At 59.2% G+C, this 12,916-nt stretch overlaps 1 long non-coding RNA gene across 1 annotated transcript; it reads right to left on the reverse strand.

The window, feature by feature from the left end:
• Window positions 1-1,839: 1,839 nt before the first annotated feature.
• LOC308631765 lies at window positions 1,840-3,431 on the reverse strand. Its single transcript, XR_014018331.1, has 2 exons — window positions 3,345-3,431; window positions 1,840-3,314 (listed from the first exon to the last, which is right to left on the reverse strand). It is a non-coding gene; the product is annotated as an uncharacterized lncRNA (long non-coding RNA).
• Between the last annotated feature and the right edge of the window lie 9,485 nt (window positions 3,432-12,916).

The following is a 12,916-nucleotide window of genomic DNA, read 5'->3' on the forward strand; positions in this document are numbered from 1 at the left end:
ACTCTCTGTACTTCTGTGATCCTAAAACTTCTCTAAAAAATCAGAGTCTTCTTTAAAAAATATAAAGAAAGATACCATCCAGGTCTTGCCCAAGGTCACTCAGAACCTAGGTGTCTGAGCCATGGTTAGGGCCCTGTATGGTCACTGTGCTGTGTCCCCAGAGAACTGTGACACTGGCCCTTGCAGTCTGGGTCTGAGCTGTTTGGGGAGCATATACCCACCGCCAAGGGACTGCATGATGGCGACTGTGACCAAGTCTCCAGAGCTCAAAGCCAAGTGTCCCACAGCACCCAGTGTGTTTGCAGAAGAAGGGGAGGAGAGGGCAGCTGGAGTGGACAGACTTCATATACCAGCTATGCTGGATGCCCCCTCAGGTGTGGACCCTGAAGACTTCTGTCCTGGGGAACTGAGTCCCCGAAGAGCTTGGGCAGGGAGGAAAGGAAGAACTTGGTGGGAAAGGTCTTTTTCTAAACACCATCCAGCTGTCTGACCTGTCTCTTCACTAATTTGCCTGAAGACACCACTTGTGGGCTGGGGCTATAGCTCAGTGGCAAAGCGCTTGCCTAGCAAGCATGAGGCACTGGGTTCGATCCTCAGCACCACATAAAAAAAATTAAAAATAAAATAAAGGCATTCTGCTCATCTACAACTACAAAATATATATAGAGAGACACTCCTTGTGAAACCAGGAAAATGCTCTCTGTCCTCTCCACATCCATCATAAACAGCTCGTCCCAGGACACAGCTGCAGCTGGGCGATTCCCGAGGCAGGTCCTCCTGGGGGCAGACCAGGGAGGTGTCCATGGAGGAGCATAGGCCTGATGGACCTTCCCGCCTGGCTTGTGGTGGAGATAGGGATGGCCACAGAGCTGGCGGGTTTGTTTATTCTGCTTCTTTTAACCTTTGGAGTTCCTAAGGTCAGACTGGGAGGGGGCAACAGCCCAGTGGGAGCCAGAAGCAGGCAGCTCATGGAACCTCCCACCGATGAATCTTCAGAAGAACAGTCTGGTTTAAAGCTGGAGACGCAGTAGTCCTTCTGTAATCGGGCAGGAAAACCAACGCTCACCAGGCAATGTCTTGTTTGAACTGTGCCTCACTGAAAGAATTTCACTAAAGCAATTATATTTTAATGAATGTGGCTCTGGTTATGGTTGACACTCCATTTCACAACAGAACCCAAGCACTGCACCAATTAGCAGCTGGGAAATTAGCCGCAGAGCCCTTGCTGTCCACGCAATGTTCTCATTGCCGCAGCTACGAGCCATCCATAACTCTCCCTGAACGCCAGCAGCCTTTGCAGCTGCCCGCCGAAGGTCAGCTCTGAGACCCCACTCTAAGCCAACAGGACAAGACATTAGCAGTCAGTGCTGACTTACGGCGCAAGTTGAGCACATTTGTGGGGTCAGGGGGATCTGAGGGCTGCAGAGCCCAACTGCCCAGGTCAGGTTGCATGCAGAGCCTGGCCCACCCCACTGTCCAGGGATGATCATTCTGCTCAAGGGTGGTCAGTCTGCTGAGGATTGGTCAGTCTGCACAAGGGCAGTCCAACTGTCTGGGGTGGTCAGTCTGCACAATGTGGTCAGTCTGCACAATGTGGTCAGTCTGCACAGGGATGGCCAGTCTGCACAGAGATGGTCAGTCTGTCCAGGGATGGTCAGTCTGCACCATGTGGTTAGTCTACCCAGGGATGGCCAGTCGGCCCAGGGGTGGTCAGTCTGCTCCCTCCACAGCCAGAGGTCACCCCCAGAAGATATTGAGGTGTCTCTGCTCACAAGCCTCTTGGCCTGTGGTTTTCGTGGGCACTGACAGAGGACGTGACCCTCACATATCAGAAATGCAGCCTTGGTCTCCACCACAGTCACGGTCAAGCTCCAGACAGTCTCAGGACGGGCACGCATCTGTGTGGGTGCTGGCTCAGACACGACCCTGCGGTTCCTGCGCAGGTGGACACGCTGTCTCTGCCCTCTGCGTGCTCTTGGAAGGGACCTCCAGACACAGGTGCCCTCCCCAACGTCGGTGCTCATGTTCTCATCTGCCATCCTTCCTCAGCGCCATGGGGTCCATGGGCAGAGGCAGGGCCCATGCTGCCCAGCCCAGAGGTGAACTGGCACCTCTTGGACTCCCATGGCACTTCCTCCATGCCTGCCCCAGGCCTGGAGCATCCAGGGACACTGAGGCACGATTTGCCTTCCACCCACTGCTGAGCCCAGAGGTAACCCAGGCCAGAGACCCAATTGGTGCCAACCAGGCACCCTGACTTCCTGCTCCACCATTCACAGGAGACAAATCCCCAGCATAGTCGCCAGGCAGCCTGGCACGGGAGGCAGGAGCCCTGCTGTACGGCAGGGGCCACAGCAGGTGTGGCCAACGGCCCTCTCCACCACAGCAGCCCCCGCCGCACACAGCTCCATCAGAGACCAGAGCCCCAGCGCCATGGGGCCTTGGAGACCCTCCCCATGCTGACCTGTGGCAAGCTGACCACCAGCAGGCCCACACTCAGGATGCCCCACAGCCTTCCTGCCTCAGGCTTCCTAGGGGGCTGGCCTCTCCCCATGACAGGTCCAGGCTGGAGGGTGTAGCACTGCAGGACCCTCCATTGCTCACACCTGCCAGAAGACCCTGGAGGCCACGCAGGAGAAGGAGGCTTGGGACACGTGCTTCTCAGGGGGAAGCTCCAACACTGAGCTCAGATGCCTGTCCCCTAGAGTGACAGTGAAGGGGCCACTCACAGCCTTCCTGTTATGGAGCATTTGAAACACCTGTGGGTCCAACAGGTCCAGGGGTCACCAGGTGGTCTGCGTACCCTGCAAGGATGCCAGAGGCCTCACCTCGTGGGGAAGATGCCCAGTGAGTGCTTCTCCATCCCTCCCAGGTCCTGGGACCACCCTTGCCAGACAGCAGCCTGGGCCTGAGCCATGTAGCACCCTCCTCCCTGCCAGGTGCTGACTGGCCTCCGGCCGTGGCCCACAGGGAGCTGTGAGGAGTTCATGCAGGGTCAGCACCGGGCCTGGGAGTCAAGGGGCCATCCGTCCAGGAGCAGCTGTGGGGGGTGAAGACCATAATCTAATGAAATTTCCCTTCTCTGGCTCAATGATCGCACGCTAAGAACCACTCTCTCTTAATTAAGCTCAGCTCCCGAACACTTCCAACCACGCACGTCAAGAGAAGCACGCATCTTTCCAAATTAGCCTCTCCTAGAGCGTGAGCGGCTGGTCGGAGAGCAGGCCTCGGCTGGAGAGCTCACTGGCCGGCTCTTGGCCTCCGGGGTGGGGGCAGGGGGAATTTTCTCGGCTTAGAGTGCACACCTCCAGCTCCTCGTGGGGCAACACCCGGGCTGGCCACACAAAGGACACACACCCAAGCCCACTCGATCCAGGGCACACCTCACTCCGCTCTGCATTGTAGCTCTCAGCTTGGTTAAAGCAACCCAGGGATCTGCCCAGAATGTGTGGTTTGGGTAAAATAAAAATGTTTTTAAAAGCCAGAGAAATCCTTTTCAAGGAGTGGGGTTTTCCAAGGACGCCATAGGCTGTACTTGTAAGACTGCACCCCGTGTGCTGTGGTCCTCAGAGCTGCGCTGGTCCGGCCTCCACCAGCAGGAGAGACGGGGACCAGTGGGTCTCCAGGACCTGGTTGTGGGCATACTACCCAACTGATGGGGCCTTGGTTTCTGAAGAGCTACACACGACCCAGATCCTCCCTCCTCTCTGCTGCTCAGGTCACCCTGCAGCAAGTCAAGTAACAGGGACCGTGCACAGGAAGGTGACTTGGTAGTGGCTCCCTTCCTGCTTCAGGAACCTCCTGTGTGCTGCACTTCTGGGCCGGGAAGCTCAGCCCCCAACTCCTCCAGCTCCGACGGCGGGGAGCATGAGGAGCCGGGCTGCGGTCAGAGGCAGGCTCACAGAGGGGCAGAAGGCACCCTGACTCTAGACTGACTTCAGGATGGGCCGCCTGAGTAGACATGCAGGCAGCGAGCGTCCTCCCCTCCCAGTGGGGAGGGAAGCAGGAAGCCAGCCCGCGTGGGGAGCAGGGCCCCCGAACCAGACTGCCAGCCTTGTGAGGGCAGGACAGAAGTCCAGGGCAAAGGCCAGCGCGAGGGACAGAGCAGCTCCCTGGGCGACTCGCCAGGCTCTGAGTCTCCCCATGGCTCCCAGGCCAAAAGCTCCCCACCACCACCCATTGAGACCAGCAGGCTGCACTGACACACACAGGAAAGGCCCCCAAGCAGGGAGAGGAGACAGGTGACCACACCCTGCAGGCCCCGTGGTGGCCTGGACATGCTGGCTCCAGGCACCAGGCCCAGGGCGGGTCCTGGTGCGCCAGAGGGACACGTGTCAGTGGTCAGCACAAGAGGCACACAAGTCCAAGTACTGCCCAACTGAAGACCTAAACCACTCGTGGAATGAAAGGCTCTGGCGCGTTCTGGAAATGCCTCCACTCCCAACACCGTCTCCCAGAAAGGGCACTCAAAAAGCAGAGGAGAGGGGCTGCGGGAGACCCTCCTCCAGACCCTAGCTGCTGACCCAGGGCCGCACAGGGCTGGCATGACCCTCCTGAGGTTGGGGTGTCCAGCTCTCCCTGGGCAGTGGCCTTGGCTAGCCAGGATCCCTCTGACTGTTGGTGCTCCCAGAGAGACCTTACCATAACCATGGGGTAAAGCCAGGCCTTGACCTGCCTCTCCAGGTGCCCGTGCCCTCTGTTGAACCCTGTCCTGCACCATCCCAAGAGCCTCTGAGCCTTTGGCCTCAGCAGGACCCTGGGCCGCTGGCCAGATCACTCAGCCACATACAGGTGGCCAACAAGCTCCAACTTTCAGACCCAAACCCAACCATTCTGGGTATCCAGCTCTCTGGGTCAGGCTTGGTGAGGCAGACCCTTCCAGAACAGGCCCCTGGTTGCAGGCACAGTGGGCAGGGGCTTGGCAGGGAACTGTGGACTTGGTCAGGCAGGCTTGGGCTCCAGGAAGTTGGGTGTCCCCTTTCTGTCCTCACTCTACCAGACGTGGCTTCAGGAGGAGTCTGTGTCTGGCCTCAGAAGTGTCCGCCCTGGCCTGTGTGTGCCTCCCGTGTTCCACTGTGGATGTGTGGTCACCCCCACTGTGGGATGCCTTCAGCCCAGAAGCAAAAGGGCCCAATTAGCTGCACAGAACTGGGTGTTCGCTCTTGGAAACAAACTTAGAAACTCACATGAGAAATGACATCTGGATTCCAAGACAGGCGCCACCCTGCACCAGACAAATAGATCCTGCCCACCGCCTGTGGCTGCTCCTGCATCTGAGGGCTTTCTGCCCCAAAGGGCTGGACATGGACTCCTTGTCTGGCCTCACTGGACACTGTGGTTGCCCCAGGCTCTGAGAACCCTCCACTCTCAGGTGAGGTGACCCGGCCACACATATGGCCATCCAGGTCTCCCTGAAACTCTGTGAAACACAGTTCAGTTATAGGAGAACAAGAACTGAACACCTGTCCTGTGGCTTTGCCACCTGTGCAGCAAATGCCACTGACCATGATGTGCCACTGGAGGGTCACAGCCCTGAGTCAGCACTGGGGCCTTGGTCACTCTCTGCCATGGGCATTGGCCCAACAGCTCTGGTGTACAGTGAGCACAGCACACAGCGCATCCAGAGGTCTTTCTGTTGGTTGCCCAGGACTTGAGTGCACAGGCCCTGCAGGCCCAGGGAGAGGGTGGGCACATCACGAGCTTGAGCCGTGCCAGGGGCTGAGGTGTGGGGTCCTGGTGCTGCCCACGGCACACTGACGACCCCATGCCCAGGCCGAGGTGCAGATTCACACCCAGGAGGGACCAAGGGCCCACAGGCCCTGACCAGCCTGTCCCCTGGCAGCTCCCTGCAGTTCCAGGACAAGGCTGCATCACTGGATGGTGGACATGGCCAAGGGGTCCAGAGACAGCAAGAAGACATATCCCAAGGTCCCTCATTCCCTTTCCATCCAGAGTGACCGGCCAAAGCCGAGGGTACACCCACAGAAGACCAGCGGTGCTAGCACAAGCGACAGAGCCCATGACCAAGACAGGCATCCCCGCCACAGCCCAAGCCCTCAGGGACAGGGACAGAGTGAGTGCCAGAGATCGAAGCCACCTGCCTGTCCTGTGGCTTTGCCACCTGTGCAGCAAAGTTCACACAGAGTCCAAGAGGGACTTGAAGGGCAAGTTCAAGACACTCGGCAGAGTGGCCCTGTAGAATCCTGGGAGGCTGCCCAGAGGCCCGGCGTGGAGGAGGAGAAGGACCTGTGGCGCGCACAGACCACGGCTCCGCCCTGCGTCGTCCTCTCGGGGCAGCATCGCCCTTCAAGCTGTGGACGCTGTGTTTTCAGCATGATAAACAAAAGCGCTCTCTGAGAAGAGTGAGAGTAGCCTGGGGTGAGAAGCAGGTGGACACCGCTGAGGGGAGGGCCTCAGTGGGAGAGGGATGGGTGCAGGGCCAGCCACCAGGAGATGGCAAGACCCGGGACACACAGAGAAATAGGCCCCCAGGGGGCTGGGTTGGGCTTTGCCGGGTTCCGGGCCTAAGGATGGGACCCAGGCCTTGCTCCAGGGCTGACACTCGCTGTGAGGCCTGGCCCCAGTCGGGTACCACAGTGACCACATGTCGCTCCCCCCGGCCCCTCCAACTATTCCACAGCAAGCTGCCCTGTTCCCACCCACAGGGGAGGAGAGCCGGGGTCAGGGAGGGTAGACCAGTGCCATCCAGAGGGGAAGGGGCAGGGCGGGGCCTGACACTGGAGCTGCCGGGAACCCAGGGCAGGAGTCCTGTGGCGAGATCACCTCCTACCAGGTGAAAGGGTCTGGAGAGTGTGGCTGCAGTGACATATCTCCAGGACCCAAGGCTCCAGCTCCGGGGTGTTGCAGAGGGGTGGAGTGGAGAGGGAGGCCCCGCCTCGTCCGTGGGGCTGGCCCAGGCGGCACTCAATATGGGCCAGCTGGGTACAAGGCAGAGCTGGCCTGCAAGACCCTATGCCCCAAGTCGGTGGCTGGCCTCCATGGAGGGGTTCTCAGCACCCCAAAGGCAGAGGAGATGCCCGGGGATGTGACCGTGCAGGGAGGTCTCCTGGACCAGAGCAGATGGAGGAAAGGAGGCAGGATATGGGAAGGGGTGGTGTGGGTAGCACCAGAGAGGCTGCCCACTGCACCTGGTCACCAGAGGCAGCAGAGGCCCCTCCACAGTTCAGGGCGCTCTAACAGCATGGGGCACCTGGGCTTCAGGCCCCGCAGGAAGGAGAGGGGCTCCTGGACCTCCGTGGGGCAGGCCCTGGGATTGGATCTGGAGGAGGGAGGTGATCTGGGGCTCTGTTTCCCCTGCTGCCTGTGAGCTCAGGCTCCGGTGAGGGCCATCGGCAGTTGGAGCAGAGAGAGCAAAGTCCCGGGAGCTCCCACAGGGCCAGCGAGCAGCCTGAAGGGAGGAGATGCTCAGCGCCTGGGGCCCAGCCTCTGGGGAGGTTGGCTCCTTGGCCCTCTCTGGTTCCCACTGGCCTGTCCTTCTGCACTGGCCCCTCGTCCTCCCAGACCTGCTCCCACAACACCTGAGCTCTTTGGTCTGACTCCCCAGGGCTCGGCCACTGGGTCTGGATGCTTGGCCCTCCATTCCTCACTTCTCCACTCCCAGCCAGGTGCTGGACTCCTCGTAAAGACTGCCTGGTGCCCTGGGACCTACTCCCTGCACGTCCTGTGCCGGGCCACCTGCCACTCCCACCTCCCCTCTCTGGCTGGCCTGGAAGCAGTGTCCACGTTTCCCTCCAGCATGAAATCACTCCCCCCGGAAAGTGAAGTGAGCCTCTGCATCCTGCCCCACGTGGATGAGGTGGTCAGGTACGGGTGGCCTCAGTGAAGGTCGGTGGGTCACCCGGAGAGTCAGGCCTGGCAGGTCACAGTGATGTCAGGCGAACCCTGCCCCACCCCACTGTGGCCTGGCCCTTTCCCTAGTCTAGACGGCAAGGGACATGGCTTTGAAGACTCGAGGCACGCTCCAGGTTAGGGCCAGGCCCTGGGAAAGAGGTCATCTACAAGAAAGCCACCCTGGGCCCTCAGCCAGTGTGCAGCTCAGGAGGCCCCCCGAAGGCCCGCCATCTCTCCAGGAGCCTGGATCAGCTGGAACTCCCTCTGACACCCAAGCCTGGGCCGCAGTTGGATCAAGTCCCAGTTCCACCTGGCAGTCTGATGGGGTGCGTGGCTGTGCAATGCCCCCCCAGGGGGCAGTGCTGGTACCACGACCACAGCCGCAGCACATCCTCATGACCAGGCCACTGAGGCCTGCATCCCACCTGCTACCAGCTCCGTCGTTCTCCAAGAGAGCCACCATGAGGGTGCAATGACTGTTGGTGACCGCAGCCAGGAGCCCATCTCACTAGGACAGGGGAAAAGGGTCAAGGAAGTACAGACTTCCAAAGTTACAAAACCTGGTCAGAGCCAAGGTGTCCATCCATCCTGGCCCCAGCTCCACCAAACCTGGTCCAAAGACCTGGCATTCACCAGAGGAAAAACCCAAGAGGGTTGGTGGAGCACCTTCCATACCACTGCAAAGGCGGGTGTGCAGCCGAGAAGAGCTGGACGGGCCTTGCCTGTGCGGCTGGTGCTGCTGGAACCACACAGGCAGGAGGGGACGCCTGTGACCGGTGGGGCACTCAGCCTGGCTCTCTGCGGCTTACCTTCCTCCCCTCTCCTCTCTCCTCTTCTTTTTTTTTAAATTTATTTTTCAGTTATAGGTGGACACAACGTCTTTATTTTACATTTATGTGGTGCTGAGCTTCGAACCCAGTGCCTCATGCATGGTAGGCGAGCACTCCACCTCTGAGCCACAGACCCAGCCCAGGCTCTTCCTCTTCTTGACCTGCATTTCCTTCTTCCATACTGCAGAAAGTTCCAATGTTCAGTCCAAAGCTCGTGGTTGAAGAAAGATAAGGAGATACCAGCTCTGCTTGCAGCTCCCGCGGCCACTTAGTCACCCCCAGGAGCCAGTCAGGGCGGGTCTGGGGAGAAGCAGCGAGGGAGAGCTGGCAGGCAGTCCACACACATCTGCCCGGTCTACATCTTCTCAGGAGGGGGCAGTGGGCAGAGGGGAGGAAACACCACTCCCAGCACTTGGATCCTCAGAGCTGGGCTTCCCTTGTCCAGCCAGCACACTGAGTCTGTGTGAACCAGGCCTCACAGACCCACAGTCTGAGGGGATGCTTCTCTGGGCCTGACCAGTGCCTGCTGGTGGGGACCAAGCCAACCTGGACCTGAACACACAGCTGTGGGGCTGAGAGTGAGGGGCATGGACCCCAGGAGGACAGCAGCTGCTCCCCCACCCCCTGTGCAGAAATCCCCAGGGTCTTTCCTGAGAGGTCCTCAGGCAGCACCCAGGAGGGCACTGACGGGGTCCTGGGAACTGGCTGTGGGAGAGCACGTCCCGCCAGCCACCATCAGTGGGCAACCAGACTGGTGGTCACACAGTACCCGTTTTCCTTCTAAAGTCAGGCTGCACCGCCTGCTCTGTGTCCACCCTCCATGGCAGGAGGGCAAGCCCCACTTCCTAGAGCAGCCGTCCGGGGCACGCCCTGGTACCCTCTGCTGCGTGGTGAAGCTGGCTCAGAACCCCTGCTCCAAGCACCTCCCCGCCTTGGCACATGCATTGAGGGGACAGACGGGTGGTCAACAAACTCAAGAGGGGCGGCTTGCAAAGTGGCAAAGCCAGGGCTGAAATGACCGCTCAGAGGAGTCTGGGAGGCAAGGCTGGGGATGTGAGGACTGCCTGCTCCCCGGGGGTCAAAGTGGTGACGTGCCACTCACCCTCATTCAGCAAAGGGAAGTCCCGCTCGTCACACCGTTCCCTCCTTCCAGAGCCTTGCTCCAGGATGAACATGGAGACAAGGACTTTAGGGACCGGGGGGGAGGAAACCAGGGCCTACACTGAGGTGCAGCTCCGACTGGAAGTGAAGGTCAGGGCACATGAGCGGGTCGTGTTCCTCAGAAGGTGGCCTGCAGTGGGACAGCAGTTGGGAAGGGCTCCTGGTCGCAAGAGGGGAGCATTGCTTGGCTCTGTGCCCCAGACCTTCTAGGCCACAGGTCTGGGGGTGGGAGTGACAGGCCACGAGATGCGCCCCTGTGAGGCCCAACACCCTGCTGACCAGAGGTGCAACCCCAGCTTCCATGATGAGGACACCTGTGTTGCCCGTGGAGACAATGGTCTCCACGGCTCAGTGAGACCTGGTTAAGAAAGTCTCAGATCCCAACGGAGACCCTCATAATGAGAGGAGACGCCTGGCCTTCTTGCTCTCCTCGGGCCTCGATGCAGTTGGACTGGTAGGTGCTGCTCCACCTGGGACCCAGACGCTCCCAAAGAAGCCCTGAACTATCGGTGTAGAAACACCCCACACTGTCACCCTCGTGTGGCGCCAGCTGGTTGTGCACACGGCATCACCAAGTACCAGTACTCACTCACCCAGGAAGACCAAACCCTGGTGCGGTTCCTCACGTGCAAACAGTTCTACCTTGTTGCAGAGTTGAAAGACCCTGAGTCAAACCATCATAAACTGGGGCCATCTGTGAACAAGACTCGGTTGGCAGAATTTCTTTGTAATCTTTCTCCACAATACCTCTACCACGTAAATGAAAACACTTTCATTTATTTTAAGCAAAAGTCAGTATTTTATTCAAGTAACAAATACATTTAGTTTGTGGTTGTCTCTGTTCATAAGCCAAGAAACTCCACCTGGTGCAAGTCCAGCACAGCGAGGTGAAGCCCTGTGGCCGTCCAGCCCCGCGCTGCTGGACCCCCAGGCCGTGTGCCCAGCCCTGGCTCAAGCCTCCCCTGGGGCGTGGGACCACTTCTCACTATGGCTCAGCAAGGGCTGCATCCTCGGGAAGGGGGGCAGCGCAGCTGCAGGGGAGGGCGGCCCCCGCGGGCTGTGCCGGTGGGGCCTGGGCAGCAGGAGGCCGAGGGCCCTGCAGAACCCTGGGGTCGGGCATGTGCAGCAAGGGCTGTGGACGGTGGTCGCCCGGCCCCCCTCGGGCGGGCACCTCTCTGAGCCCAGGGCCTGGAGATGTCCTGCCTGCTGTGCGTGACACCACGGGCTTAGCCAGTAAGAAGAGGAAGAGCACCCCAGCACGGGCCTTCTGCAGGGGTCCACCATCTCCCTACCAGAGGTCCCTCGTCCAGCTGTCCCTGGGGGGCTCTGGTCAGTCAGGCTGTGTGGACTCTGGCTAGGGCCGGGGGCAGGGGCTGGGCTCTGGGCCCCTGTGGAGGCTGGGTCCTGGGCTGGCTGAGCACGGGTCCTCCTGGGCCACAGCTCCAGGGGCAGGAGCTCCAGAGCACCCCCACGGCCTGGGCCTGCCTTACGTCTGCGTGCGGAGGGGGTGCCGGTCCTGGGGACCGTCACCCTCTGCAGCACGCTCACTGTCACCGTCATCTCCTCCTCAAGCCATCAGCACGGTTGTCTTCACCACATGGCCACCATGATGTCACCTCATCATCACCAGGTCATCCTCACCACTGCAGTGACCACCCCTGGTGGCACCGTCATGGTCACCATCACATCCCACTGCCCTGGTCCTGGCTGGGGACCACCGCTGCTGGAGTGGGCTGAGGCTGAGGCGGGAGGCCAGGTCCTGGGCCCCAAGGGCGTCCACACTGCAGGCAGACAGGCAGCCGTCCACCGCTCCGTTTAGAAGGCCTCTCCTCGTGACACAGGAGGTGGAGGGACCAGAGAGAGGATGACCAGCAGCCCAGCAAGGACACCAGAGTGACATCAGCCGGCAGCCAGGAGTGGAGTCAGAGGGAAGCCCGGGTCCCAGCCTCTGCCTGACACCAGGGCTGGAGCCACCTCTGCCGCTGCTCTCCCTGCAGGAGACGGGGCAGCCTGGGGCCTGGCATCTTCTGCACAGCTTCGCCCCACAACTTCCAGTCCCCCTGAGCACTCTGGTCATGCTTGCTGTTCCCACATGAGCCCCTCACTGCGTCAGGGCAAGGGGCAAGACAGGCTCACTGGCCTCCTTCTCGCCCTCTGATCTCTTCCTCACACCTGCCCCACTACCATGCCATCCACTATGACAGGGTGCAGTCCAGGGCCCTCACCAGAGCCACGCTGATGCTTGCCCATGTTCTTGACTTCAAAATAGTGAAACCTCTTTTCCCTGTATATTACCCAGCCTCAGGCATTTTGTTATAGCAACAAAATATGAACTAAGCAACCTTCAAACTAAAACATTGATTTAAAAAAAATATCAAAGAACCATCTTTAAACATAGTCTATTTGTAGTGATGATATAGAAGGAATCAAATATGTTTCAAAATGCCAAAAGAAAGGTACTCAATTGAAAACAAGCAATCACTGTGCTCCCTGGGAGAAGCTAGCCCCAAAGGACCACATCTGTGGGTAGGGGATTCCAGAGCAGGTAATGGCATAATAGGAAAAGGTCTGCGGTGGCCAGGGGCTGGTGCTGGTGGCAGAGGGGCTAGTGGGTAGCAACTAAAGGGCAGGGGCTTCCTCTTAAGGTGATGAGAATGTTCTAGAATTGACTGTGGTGATGGTGGCATGACCCTATGACACACTAAGAAACCACTGGCTTTTGAGAATGACAAAATGTTTTGTGAAGGAGAAGCAGAGATGGCATTGGTTGCTAGAATCCTGTATTCTGGCCCCTTTACCCTGCAAAGGACGCAGCTGAGACCTGGAAATGCTGGTGAGGGACAGTCCCATAGGGGCCCGACCTCTCACCCTGCCACTAAACACCCAGCTTTGGAAGATGTGCTCTGTAGTTTTCTCTTATAATGTAAACCCAGCTACACTTTATATATATATTAGTGGTAGTTGGACACAATACCTTTATGTATTTATTTACATGTGGTGCTGAGGATTGGACCCAGGGCCTCGCATGTGCTAGGTGAGTGCTCTGCCACTGAGCCACGGCCCCAGCTCCCAGG

This window comes from Spermophilus citellus, assembly GCF_964194105.1.
Source record: "Spermophilus citellus genome assembly, chromosome: 12".
In the NCBI taxonomy this organism is placed as follows: Eukaryota; Metazoa; Chordata; class Mammalia; order Rodentia; family Sciuridae; genus Spermophilus; species Spermophilus citellus.